We start from the raw sequence: 14861 nt of genomic DNA on the forward strand, positions 1-14861 counted from the left end.
AGAGTTTGGATTGGGGACTGTGGAGGTCTTGGGTTCAATTCCTTGTCATAAAATAAATATATATGAAAAAAAAAAAAAAAAACAATGTTATTACCATCAATCAGTCTATGACAAAGACCAAAAGTTTTCCACCTCGGGCCCATTCCATATTTCCTTTCTTCATTGACCTGCCACCTTTGCTTACCAGTTAAGCCATCAACATTGGACGTAAAAATCCAGGTCATTGTTGCAAGCTTGCCAAACCAAAAGAAAAGGTTTTGACAAAAGCAAACACTATGGGCATTTTTTTTGTTTTCCCTAACCAAGCAGGGCTGAACCTAAATTTTGGTACTCCTTTTTTCTTCCAATTTTTTAGTGTTGGACCTAGATCTTCAAAGACATATTTTCTAAAAACTTTTTATTTTTTTGAGTTACTTCAACAATTAAAATAAGTTCCTGACATGGCTTTACTGTAATCTAGCTTATTAAATATTGAAGCGTGATGCTCTTAAAAACTGTAGTAGGATAAGATAGGAATTTTGAATTTGAGATGAGCTCAACCTGGCATCCACTTGTACAGTTGAGGATTCTATATTACGTTCTTGTTTGGATAAATTAACCATGTTGCTTTTGGAAATTTATTCAACTCTCTCTCTCTCTCTCTCACAATAGATGCATTATGCCCAATTTTGAACAATTGCCATAGAAGACATTTGTATGTGGGGTGGATTGTATTTATATTCTTTTGATAGGCAATACAAGACGTATGTATATAGCAACAAAAAAATATATTAGAGGACACAGGACGGACACAATGGGCACAAAAAGGCAAAGACAATCAAGAGAGAACACAAAAAGCAACTCTCTCTGTCTCATTAAGATCCTAATCAATCAATATACTCAAACGAAGGCATTGAGCCTTCCTTTAGGTACATCCCTCCCCAGGCTAAGTAACAACCATAACATAGATGCCTGCAGAAGCCTAAACGAATTCAGTTGGTCATTACATTTTCATTCTGTTGCCCCTGCAATCTTTTTTCCCTTCCATTGTTCCCTCATCATTGACCTATAGATACTTGACTGTGCTTACTACTACCTAATTGAGATGGAAACATTTTTCTGGACTTGAAACTGTGAATATTCTACCTATCATTAATCATACATTTAGAAGTATGGAATCCTTCTTTCTGTTTAACTTTATTGTAAATAATGTTTGTGGCGAAACTGAGAATGATACATTTTTAAACTGGTACCTTAAAGTCAATGATCTATTGATTCACTATTAAAAATTTATTTCATCTGCTCGATCTCACATTGCTTGGGCTTCACACAAATGTAGTTTGGTCCCAGCTTCCTTATCCCAGTAGCACTTAGGTGAGTTTGTGTGTATGAAAGATGTCAAAGCATTGCTGTTTTATATTAATAGTAATGAGGTACCTTTGTCACCATGCAGTTGATATGATAAAGCCGGGCGCCACTGTGATTCTGCACAAAGCAAAGATTGACATGTTTAAGGGATCAATGAGGCTAGCAGTTGACAAATGGGGACGTGTTGAAGTGACCAAGGATGCTAACTTTGTAGTTAAAGAGCAGAACAATCTTTCGCTAGTTGAGTACGAATTGGTTAATGTGCTGGAAGAGTGATAGGTAAATATATTACCTTAAGAAGTGAATATATTATGAGGTTACAAAAGGTTTGATTATTGTTGGGTGGTCCTTAATCAGATGCAACTTTTACGTTTGCTACACAAGTCTTGCCAGATATGTTTTCGGTTTTGAAGCAGTGAACCGTTTCAACTTTTAGCTACTTGGAAAGGTCGATTATTGTTGTGCTTTATGTTCTTATATGGCAGAACCCTGCACAGTAAATAGATAATATATTGGCAAGATGTCTCTTCAGTTTTCTTTTGCTTTTATTTTTGTTAATCATGGCTTGCATTTAGGAAGGACAGTAGAGTGGGTTTAGGATGGATCACCCTAATCCCAACTTCTTTCCATTTATTTCTTTTGTTTCTATCTATTCCTATCCCATTTAAAAAATATAAATGGGGTGGAGTGGATACGGGGAATTTTTCTTGTCCTATTCTTTTTTATTTTTTATTTTATCAATTTTTTATTTTTAGAAATTTATACTTTAGTAAAAATAAATATTATTTTAAAATAAAAATTAATATAAATATTTATAATTTAATTTTATGAAAATTAATGTTTTATTTATGTTAAAAAGGTTGAAAAAAAAATCAGTGAAAACAATTTTTTATGGGGTTGAGGGGGAGGAGACAAAGTCATATCTTTCTAGGCTTTTAGAAACTTTCTAAGCATGTTTTGAAACCTGATTATATTTATCCCCATAACCATATAGATGCATTTTAAAATCGTGATGGTTTATTGGGCTCAAAGCCTTTAATATCTATATGGGAAAGAGTGAGCTATTACAAATAGTATCAGAATTAATCCATGACCTTAGTGTGGGACTATGTCTATCTGTCCATATAAGAGATGTTTGCCTATCTGATCTTTCAATCTCATGGGACACAATAAGAACATTGTGACTGTGGGGTCACATATCAGATGGGGGAAGAAGTTCTTGACACCATATATGAATGAACTCCTCTTAACCATGTGGACAAGTTTTAAAACAATGATGACCCATTACCCTTAAGGAAAACAATATCTATATGGGAGTGAGTGGGTCTTTACATAAACCTACTAATTTTTAATGAAAAATCTGACACTATCCCAAGAAAAATATAGTAATAAAGCATGAATTTGAACTTAATTTCAGTATATGATCCCATGTGTAGTAGAATTGGAAACATTGACTAGGTAGGAAACTTCCTGGTAATAAAACACTCAACTTATATCTTTGTTGCTTTTCATTTCAGGTTGTTGAGAGCATTATAAATTGTCTCAATATTTCTTCTGATCCCGCAACTTTTATTCAGGTTTGTAAGGGAGCATGCCATTTTTTTTTTTTTTTTCCGTTCTTCATTCTTAAAGAGATCGAACACTCTGATAAATGATTTGGTTCATTTATCAGGGTGCATTTCCAGAGATCCTGGAGAAAACAAAAGAGGATTTCTTCTCAAACACTATCATCATACTTAGAGAATGTGCAGACATAATTCATGAGAGAATCAAGGATATCCCCTGCATTACTTACCCGCAAAAGCCAGAAGGATCCATGTTTGTAATGGTAAAGGGAGAAAGAAAACATGATATATTTTGCACTTCAGTATATTGAGATGATTATTGTCAATTACGGTTTCTTTGTATGTCAAGCTGAACCTGTCTTTATTGGAAGACATTGATGATGATGATGTAGAGTTCTATATGAAGCTGTCTAAAGAGGAATCAGTGATTGTCCTTACAGGTAAGAAGCAAGCAACCTTGGTTAGCTTAGGATGCTTCGACCCAACTCGATGTTTGGACAGACTTGAGTCAAATTTTTTCAACCTAACTCATTTTAGGTTAGACATGGGTCAATGATCCAATAACCAAAGCCTAACTTTAGACCGATTTGATATTTTTATAATATTTATAATGCATGTTATTCTATATAACTCAAAACTCATTTTGAGCTTAGAAAAATAAGGTTGAGAACCTTATATTAAAGGGCGAGTTGGGTTGGATTTAGATTAATTGTTTTTTAATTCAGGTTAGGTTTGCGTTAGCTATCAATTGGACTGAACCCATCGGAGTTGCAACCCTACTTTAGTTTTAGTTGCTTGTATAGTGGATTACAAAAACGAAGTGGGTCTAATCATTTTGGGGTATTTGTTGCAGGTGTAGCTGTGGGAATGAAGAACTGGCCTCGAGTAACTTTTGCCATTGATCCACCTTCTCTCGAAGATGGACTTGGAAGGATCAAAGCCTTCTACCAGAGGCATATGCTAAGAAGGAATAAAGACTTCATCTCAGATCAATTCAATGCTTGTTGAATTTCATGATCTGTAAGGTGCCAATAAACATTAAGCTGTCTGTTATTGTATCCTCAAAAGTTGAGGGAACAATTCTATTAAATGTGTCGACTTCTAGGAACTTAAGATCTGTGCTACTAGCTTGGTGGCAAATATGGATCAGCAGTGTAATAACTACTGGGAAGAATCTCAAAGAACAGGAAAAATGGAAAATTGTGTTGGATGGAAGAAAGAAAAATGGATGACTAGAAAACTTTGGACACAAGGATCAATCAATTGACAGTATCTTTCAAGATAAAATTTGTCAGCCTTTCAATAATCTTCCAAGTGGAAGTAAGGTATGAGAAAAAACAGTTTTTGATTGTATGGTTTGTAGAAGCAGAGTAGAATGCCAAATGATAAGAAAGACTTTTATGATATATATATATATATTTGAACTTTTGGTTATGTTTGGTTTCAGAAAATTCGAGGGAAAATGGGAATGAAAGAAAATAGAAAGGAAAAGTAGAATGGAAAGAAAAAATAAAGGAAAATAAAAAATAAATTTAAATTTAATAAATTATTTTTATACATTTAAGCTCATTGTACTTTTTTTTTTTTTTATTATAGTAAGATTAAATAATTTTAAAATATATAAAAATTTAATTAATTTTAATTATATTTGATTTTCTTTTATAATTTTTTATAGTGAAATCAAATATGAGGAAATTATTTTTTTAATATTTTTTTTCCTAGTATTTTTTGAGAATCAAATATAGCCTTTAAGATTGTGTTTGGTTTTTGAAAAATTTGAGAAAAATGTGAGAAAAAGAAAGTAAAAAAGAAAAGTCAAAGGAAAGCGAAATAGGATAACAAAAATAATTTAAAATTAATAAATTATTTCTATATATTATTTTAAATTAATTTTATAAAATCACTCTCTATTCACTTTGTTTTTTAAAATTGTTTCTAAAAAATTAATCTCAAAACAGTATTATAAATTTTGGGAAACAATTTTTATAGGAACAATTTTATATCACACAATCAAATAGACTCTTGATTTCTATAAGAATGAATTTTTCATTTTTAATTATAATCCAAATTTAATAATAAATAAGAAAAGAAATTGATTTATCATTCTCATTCCCATATACCCTAAATTAATTGGATGTATACAAGATGGAAGTGATCTTATCAAACGTGTATGTCTAATGCAGGAGTAGAAACAAATCTCTTTTCCCCTTACACCATCTAGAAAAGATTATTTATTTTAGCTTATTTACCTTAAATTTTAACATTAAATTATTTTACCCAAAATATTTAGTGTGGTTAAACACTTAAATTAAGTCATCAAGCTATTAAGTGAGTTTATTAAGATGATATTTTATAAAATTTAATACTTATTATTTAATGGTTTAAATTAACTTTTAGTTCCATCATTTTTTAATTATTAACTTAAAATTTATTACTTTATTTTTACTTTAAATATTTTGGTAATTTGATCAAATTAATTTCATTTTTATTTTCTAAATTATCAAATTGTTAATATTTACCTTCAAAAAATATTTCTTAATTATCCTTATTAAAAGTATTGTCAATTCATAAAATAATTAAAAAAATATTTACTATAAAAAAGGAGTAGTAAATACAAAATAATGTTTGTAAAAGTATAAACTATATATCTGTAGGAACTTTTAGAGTATTGGAAATTTGAATGAAATAGAAACCAATTAGAAATAGAAAATTCCTAGTAAACAAGAATGAATTATGAGTATGACTCAATCTTGCTTATTAGTATTTATGCATAAATGCATCATCACCATATGACATAGCTAAATGAAAACAAAAGGAAAGTCTCATTCCGGCCGACCATCAAATGAACCAGTTCCATTGTAATATGGAGAATCACAATTGTATCATCTAATTACATCATGACCGGATCACAAAGCTAAATGACAACAAAAGGAAAATCCTATTCCAGTCGACCAACAAAGGAACCGATTGCATTTTTTTTTGCTACCGGTAGCTACTGCCCATATTTTGTGTTTTAGGGAAAAAAACGACAGTGGCTACCGGTTGAGAATATGGCCAACCGATAGCATTAAACCGGTCGACCGGTAGCAGTTGAGAAATTTTGTCTACCGGTTGAGGAAATTCCTCTACCGGCAAACACTGGTGGTTCTGCACTTACATAGATAGGAAATTAAGGGAATGATGGGAAAGCATGAGTTCAAATTAAAATTTTCCTATTAAGAACTATAGTTCAAAATTCACATAAATGAATAAATTTTATGGCATCTTCCATGAATTATATCCCCATGTGCAACTATAGTTTGAAATTAATATAAATAAATCAATTAATCATTTTATATTAATTAAATAGAAAATAGGGGATCTTGAATAACATTTAGATTCCCCATTAAATAGTTATAACTAATTATTTATATTCAAATATGAGACTATAGTTTGAAATTCATATAAATCAATCAATTTACCACTTTTAAATAATTAAATTCAAATTAGGGGATATTGAATTACATTTCAATTTCCCATTTACCATCTATAACTTTTTAATTATACTCAAATATGTCACTATGGTTCCGAATTTAGACTAATAAATCAATTTACCACTTTTAACTCATTAAATTCAAACTAGAGGATATTAATTACATTTCAATTTCTCATTTATCATTTATAGATTTTTAATTATATTCAAATGTGTTATTATTGTTCCAAATTCATACTAATCAATCGATTTACCACTTTTAATCCATTAAATCAAACTAAGGGATATTGAATTACATTTGAATTTCCTATTTACCACCTATAGATTTTTAATTATATTCAAATGTGTTACTATGGTTCCAAATTCGTACTAATTAATCAATTTACCACTTTTAATCCATTAAATCAAACCAAGGGATATTGAATTACATTTGAATTTCCCATTTACCACCTATAGATTTTTAATTATATTCAAATGTGTTACTATGGTTCCAAATTCATACTAATCAATCAATTTACCACTTTTAATCCATTAAATCTAACTAAAGGATGTTGAATTACATTTGAATTTCCCATTTACCACCTATAGATTTTTAATTATATTCAAATGTGTTACTATGGTTCTGAATTCATACCAACTAATTAATTCACCACTTTTAATCCATTAAGGGATATTAAGGTTTGTTTTAGTCTAGTTGGGGCATCCCATGTGGTGCAAAAGTGTGGGATCAGTCTTATGAGAAGCGGTTCAGGATGAAGAACCAAATGGAACTTAGTGGTTGTTGCTGCACTAAGTAACTCACTGGCCTTCAAATGGGAACAGACATGCAATTTTGTTAAATTAAACTTTTTTTCTAATTTATCAAAACAAAACAATACAAATGGTCGCTCAATGTAGCTTCTTGATAATCACTGCATGCCAATTGAATACGTCTTTGTTGTTTCTCTGAGAGTGCTTACTTTTCACAAATTGAGGTGGTATTTTTGTTGGACTGGTGATTATTTATAAGGAGGCCCAAGAAAAAAAGGTATTTCTATAATTTTTTTTTTCTCTTTTACAAAAAACTAGGGGTGTGGATCTCTACCATTAATTATGCAATCTATGTCATAACTGGGTAATACCATTTGAGTGTACGAATCACCGAATCAAAAACCAAAATGACATCTAAAGGATATTCGTGTACCGGTCGACCACCATATGAAGTGGTTGCAATTTTTTTGGAACCGGTAGACACTAGCCATTTTGGTGCTTCATCATAAGAAATAGCAGTGTCTACCGGTTGAGAAAATAGGCCAACCGGTAGCATTTAACCGGTCGACCACTTCATAGATAATAAAATAAGATGTTAAAGTGTTGGATTCATGCATAGATTGTTCTCCACTTATTAGAAAGTAGTTTTTTTGGACATGTGATTAGGTAACACCTCTTTTGGCTTGGATATTGTTTCAATGAGTCCATTACACTCAAGGGGTGTTCAAATGATGCCCGAAAAAATCATACTTCAAAAATACTAAAAAATTAGGAAGGGTACGAAGAATGTGAGGAATCCTCACATTCTTCGTAACCTCTCATTTCCCCACTTCTTTGATACTTTTAAAAAACTTTGAGACGTCATATAACTTGGATGTTGTTTAAATAGGTTTATTACACTTAGGAGGCGTTCAAATGATGCCCGAAAAAAATCAAAATCCGAAAATACTAAAAAATTAGGAAGGGTACTCACATTCTTCGTACCCTCTCATTTTTTCACTTCTTTGATACTTTTAAAATTTTTTGGGGCTTCATATGACTTTGATATTGTTTAAATACATTCATTACACTCAAGGGGTGTTCAAATGATGCCCGGAAAAATCATACTTCAAAAATACTAAAAAATTAGGAAGGTACGAAAAATGTGAGGAATCCTAACATTCTTCGTACCCTCTCATTTCTCCACTTCTTTGATACTTTTAAAAATTTTTGGGACTTTATATGACTTGAATATTGTTTAAATAGGTTCATTACACTAAAGGGGTGTTCAAATGATGCCCAAAAAAATCATACTTCAAAAATACTAAAAAATTAGGAAGGGTATGAAGAATGTGAGGAATCCTCACATTCTTTGCACCCTCCCAATTCACCACTTGTTTGAAGTTTTTAAAAGTTTTTGGGACTTCATATGGCTTGCATATTGTTTTTATAGGTTCATTACACTTAGAAGGTGGTGAAATAATTTCCGGAAAAATCCAAATCCAAAAATACTAAAAAATTAACAAGAGAACGAAGAATGTGAGGAATCCTCACATTCTTCGTACCCTCCCAATTCTCCACTTCTTTGGAGTTTTGAAATTTTTTTGGGACATCATATGGTTTGGATGTTGTTTAAATAGGTTCGTTACACTTGGCCGGTGGTCAAATGATTTCCGAAAAAATCCAAATAAAAAAATACTCAAAAATTTACAAGGGTACAAAGAATGTGAGGATTCCTCACATTCTTCGTACCCTCCCAATTCTCCACTTCTTTGGACTTTTTAAAATTTTTTGGGGCATCATATGGCTTGGATGTTGTTTAAATAGGTCCGTTACACTTATAAGGTGGTCAAATGATATCCGGAAAAATCGGAATAAAAAAATACTAAAAATTCAATATGGTACGAAGAATGTGAGGATTCCTCACATTCTTCATACCCTCCTAATTCTCCACTTCTTTGGACTTTTTAAAGATTTTTGGGGCATCATATGACTTGGATGTTGTTTAAATAGGTTCGTTACACTTAGAAGGTTGTCAAATGACATCCGGAAAAATCGAAATCCAAAAATACTAAAAAATTCACAAGGGTACGAAGAATGTGAGGATTCCTCACATTCTTCGTACCCTCCCAATTATCCACTTCTTTCGACTTTTTAAAATTTTTTGGGGCATCATATGGCTTGGATGTTGTTTAAATAGGTTCGTTACACTTAGAAGGTGGTCAAATGACATCCGGAAAAATCGAAATCCAAAAATACTAAAAAATTCACAAGGGTACGAAGAATGTGAGGAATCCTCACATTCTTCGTACCCTCCCAATTATCCACTTCTTTAGACTTTTTAAATTTTTTTGGGGCATCATATGGCTTGGATGTTGTTTAAATAGGTCCGTTACACTTGGACGGTGGTCAATTGAAATCCGGAAAAATCGAAATCCAAAAATATTAAAGAATTCACAGGGGTACGAAGAATGTGAGGAATCCTCACATTCTTCGTACCCTCCAAAATCTCAACTTCTTTGGACTTTTTAAAATTTTTTGGGGCATCATATGGCTTGGATGTTGTGTAAATAGGTCCGTTACACTTAGAAGGTGGTTAAATGAAATCCGAAAACATCGAAATCCAAAAATACTAAAAAATTCACAAGGGTATGAAGAATGTGAGGAATCCTCACATTCATCGTACTCTCCCGATTCTCCACTTCTTTGGACTTTTTAAAGATTTTTGGGGCATCATATGGCTTGGATGTTGTTTAAATAGGTTCGTTACACTTAGAAGGTGGTCAATTGATATCCGGAAAAATCGAAATCAAAAAATAATAAAAAATTCACAGGGGTACGAAGAATGTGAGGAATCCTCACATTCTTCGTACCCTCCCAATTCTCCACTTCATTGGACTTTTTAAAATTTTTTGGGGCATCATATGGCTTGGATGTTGTTTAACTAGGTTCGTTACACTTAGAAGGTGGTCAAATGAAATCCGGAAAAATCGAATTGCAAAAATACTAAAAAATTCACAAGGGTACGAAGAATGTGAGGAATCCTCACATTCTTCGTACCCTCCAAATTCTCCACTTCTTTGGACTTTTTAAAGATTTTTGGGGCATCATATAGCTTGGATGTTGTTTAAATAGGTCCGTTACACTTAGAAGGTGGTCAATTGAAATCCGGAAAAATCGAAATCCAAAAATACTAAAAAATTCACAAGGGTACGAAGAATGTGAGGATTCCTCACATTCTTCGTACCCTCCCAATTCTCCACTTCATTAGACTTTTTAAAATTTTTTGGGGCATCATATGGCTTGGATGTTGTATCAATTGGTCCGTTACACTTAGAAGGTGGTCAATTGAATTCCGGAAAAATCGAAATCAAAAAATACTAAAAAATTCACAAGGGTACGAAGACTGTGAGGATTCCTCACATTCTTCGTACCTTCCCAATTATCCACTTCTTTGGACTTTTTAAAAATTTTTGGGGCATCATATGGCTTGGATTTTGTTTAAATAGGTCCGTTACACTTAAAAGGTGGTCAATTGAAATCCGGAAAAATCGAAATCCAAAAATACTAAAAAATTCACAGGGGTACGAAGAATGTGAAGAATCCTCACATTCTTCGTACCCTCCCAATTCTCCACTTCATTCGACTTTTTAAAATTTCTTGGGGCATCATATGGCTTGGATGTTGTTTAACTAGGTTCGTTACACTTACAAGGTGGTCAAATGAAATCCAGAAAAATCGAATTGCAAAAATAATAAAAAATTCACAAGGGTACAAAGAATGTGAGGAATCCTCACATTCTTCGTAGCCTCCCAATTCTCCACTTCTTTGGACTTTTTAAAGATTTTTGGGGCATCATATGGCTTGGATGTTGTTTAAATAGGTCCGTTACACTTAGAAGGTGGTCAAATGACATCCGGAAAAATCGAAATCCAAAAATACTAATAAATTCACAAGGGTACGAAGAATGTGAGGAATCCTCACATTCTTCGTACCCTCCCAATTATCCACTTCTTTGGACTTTGTAAAATTTTTTGGGGCATCATATGGCTTGGATGTTGTTCAAATAGGTCCGTTACCCTTAGAAGGTGGTCAATTGAAATCCGGAAAAATCGAAATCCAAAAATAAAAAAAAATTCACAGGGGTACGAAGAATGTGAGGAATCCTCACATTCTTCGTACCCTCCTAATTCTCCACTTCATTGGACTTTTTAAAATTTTTTGGGGCATCATATGGCATGGATGTTGTTTAAATAGATTCGTTACACTTCGAAGGTGGTCAATTGAAATCCGAAAAAATCGAAATCCAAAAATACTAAAAAATTCACAAGGGCACGAAGAATGTGAGGAATCCTCACATTCTTCGTACCCTTCCAATTCTCCACTTGATTGGACTTTTTAAAATTTTTTGGGGCATCATATGGCTTGGATGTTGTTTAAATAGGTTCGTTACACTTAGAAGGTGGTCAAATGACATCCGGAAAATTCGAAATAAAAAAATACTAAAAAATTCACATGGGTACGAAGAATGTGAGGAATCCTCACATTCTTCGTACCCTCCCAATTCTCCACTTCATTCGACTTTTTAAATTTTTTTGGGGCATCATATGGCTTGGATGTTGTTTAACTAGGTTCGTTACACTTAGAAGGTGGTCAAATGAAATCCGGAAATATCGAATTGGAAAAATACTAAAAAATTCACAAGGGTACGAAGAATGTGAGGATTCCTCACATTCTTCGTACCCTCCCAATTCTCCACTTATTTGGACTTTTTAAAGATTTTTGAGGCATCATATGGCTTGGATGTTGTTTAAATAGGTCCGTTACACTTAGAAGGTGGTCAAATGTTATCCAAAAAAATCGAAATCCAAAAATACTAAAAAATTTACAAGGGTACGAAGAATGTGAGGAATGCTCACATTCTTCGTATCCTCCCAATTCTCCACTTCATTGGACTTTTTAAAATTTTTTGGGACATCATATGGTTTGGATGTTGTTTAAATAGGTTCGTTACACTTGACCGGTGGTCAAAAGATTTCCGATAAAATCCAAATAAAAAAATACTCAAAAATTTACAAGGGTACAAAGAATGTGAGGAATCCACACATTCTTCGTACCCTCCCAATTCTCCACTTCATTGGACTTTTTAAAATTTTTTGGGACATCATATGGTTTGGATGTTGTTTAAATAGGTTCGCTACACTTGGCCGGTGGTCAAATGATTTCCGAAAAAATCCAAATAAAAAAATACTCAAAAATTTACAAGGGTACAAAGAATGTGAGGAATCCTCACATTCTTCGTACCCTTCAAATTCTCCACTTCATTGGACTTTTTAAAATTTTTTAGCGCATCATATGGCTTGGATGTTGTTTAAATAGGTCCGTTACACTTCGAAGGTGGTCAATTGAAATCCAAAAAAATCGAAATCCAAAAATACTAAAAAATTCACAAGGGTACGAAGAATGTGAGGAATCCTCACATTCTTCGTACCCTCCAGATTCTCCACTTCATTGGACTTTTTAAAATTTTTTGGGGCATCATATGGCTTGGATGTTGTTTAAATAGGTCCGTTACACTTAGAAGGTGGTCAAATGACATCCGAAAAAATCGAAATCCAAAAATACTAAAAAATTCACAACGGTACGAAGAATGTGAGGAATCCTCACATTCTTCATACCCTCCCAATTATCCACTTCTTTGGACTTTTTTAAATTTTTTGGGGCATCATATGGCTTGGATGTTGTTTAAAAATGTCCCTTACACTTAGACGGTGGTCAATTGAAATCCCGAAAAATCGAAATCCAAAAATACTAAAAAATTCACAGGGGTACGAAGAATGTGAGGAATCCTCACATTCTTCGTACCCTCCCAATTCTCCTCTTCTTTGGACTTTTTAAAATTTTTTGGGGCATCATATGGTTTGGATGTTGTGTAAATAGGTCCGTTACATTTAGAAGGTGGTCAAATGAAATCCAGAAATATCGAAATCCAAAAATACTAAAAAATTCACAAGGGTATGAAGAATGTGAGGATTCCTAACATTCTTCGTACCCTCCCAATTCTCCACTTCATTGGACTTTTTAAAATTTTTTGGGGCATCATATGGCTTGGATGTTGTTTAAATAGGTCTGTTACACTTAGAAGGTTGTCAAATGAAATCCGGAAAAATAGAAATCCAAAAATACTAAAAAATTCACAAGGGTACGAAGAATGTGAGGATTCCTCACATTCTTCGTACCCTCCAGATTCTCCACTTCATTGGACTTTTTAAAATTTTTTGGGGCATCATATGGCTTGGATGTTGTTTAAATAGGTCCGTTACACTTAGAAGGTGGTCAAATGACATCCGAAAAAATCGAAATCCAAAAATACTAAAAAATTCACAACGGTACGAAGAATGTGAGGAATCCTCACATTCTTCATACCCTCCCAATTATCCACTTCTTTGGACTTTTTTAAATTTTTTGGGGCATCATATGGCTTGGATGTTGTTTAAAAATGTCCCTTACACTTAGACGGTGGTCAATTGAAATCCCGAAAAATCGAAATCCAAAAATACTAAAAAATTCACAGGGGTACGAAGAATGTGAGGAATCCTCACATTCTTCGTACCCTCCCAATTCTCCTCTTCTTTGGACTTTTTAAAATTTTTTGGGGCATCATATGGTTTGGATGTTGTGTAAATAGGTCCGTTACATTTAGAAGGTGGTCAAATGAAATCCAGAAATATCGAAATCCAAAAATACTAAAAAATTCACAAGGGTATGAAGAATGTGAGGATTCCTAACATTCTTCGTACCCTCCCAATTCTCCACTTCATTGGACTTTTTAAAATTTTTTGGGGCATCATATGGCTTGGATGTTGTTTAAATAGGTCTGTTACACTTAGAAGGTTGTCAAATGAAATCCGGAAAAATCGAAATCCAAAAATACTAAAAAATTTACAAGGGTACGAAGAATGTGAGGATTCCTCACATTCTTCGTACCCTCCAGATTCTCCACTTCATTGGACTTTTTAAAATTTTTTGGGGCATCATATGGCTTGGATGTTGTTTAAATAGGTCCGTTACACTTAGAAGGTGGTCAAATGACATCCGAAAAAATCGAAATCCAAAAATACTAAAAAATTCACAACGGTACGAAGAATGTGAGGAATCCTCACATTCTTCATACCCTCCCAATTATCCACTTCTTTGGACTTTTTTAAATTTTTTGGGGCATCATATGGCTTGGATGTTGTTTACAAAGGTCCGTTACACTTAGACGGTGGTCAATTGAAATCCCGAAAAATCGAAATCCAAAAATACTAAAAAATTCACAGGGGTACGAAGAATGTGAGGAATCCTCACATTCTTCGTACCCTCCCAATTCTCCTCTTCTTTGGACTTTTTAAAATTTTTTGGGGCATCATATGGTTTGGATGTTGTGTAAATAGGTCCGTTACATTTAGAAGGTGGTCAAATGAAATCCAGAAATATCGAAATCCAAAAATACTAAAAAATTCACAAGGGTATGAAGAATGTGAGGATTCCTAACATTCTTCGTACCCTCCCAATTCTCCACTTCATTGGACTTTTTAAAATTTTTTGGGGCATCATATGGCTTGGATGTTGTTTAAATAGGTCTGTTACACTTAGAAGGTTGTCAAATGAAATCCGGAAAAATCGAAATCCAAAAATACTAAAAAATTCACAAGGGTACGAAGAATGTGAGGATTCCTCACATTCTTCGTACCCTCCCAATTCTC

General features: G+C 33.1%; 2 long non-coding RNA genes across 2 annotated transcripts; both read left to right on the forward strand.

Annotated features, from left to right (window-relative positions):
* Positions 1-1271: 1271 nt before the first annotated feature.
* On the forward strand, positions 1272-3209 carry LOC100241159 (uncharacterized). Its single transcript, XR_785864.3, has 3 exons — positions 1272-1795; positions 2865-2924; positions 3020-3209. It is a non-coding gene; the product is annotated as an uncharacterized LOC100241159 (long non-coding RNA).
* A 67-nt stretch (positions 3210-3276) lies between these two features.
* On the forward strand, positions 3277-4025 carry LOC104879401 (uncharacterized). Its single transcript, XR_785865.3, has 2 exons — positions 3277-3352; positions 3766-4025. It is a non-coding gene; the product is annotated as an uncharacterized LOC104879401 (long non-coding RNA).
* Positions 4026-14861: the final 10836 nt, after the last annotated feature.

The sequence above is a fragment of the Vitis vinifera genome, chromosome 5 (assembly GCF_030704535.1).
Source record: "Vitis vinifera cultivar Pinot Noir 40024 chromosome 5, ASM3070453v1".
Lineage (NCBI taxonomy): Eukaryota > Viridiplantae > Streptophyta > Magnoliopsida > Vitales > Vitaceae > Vitis > Vitis vinifera.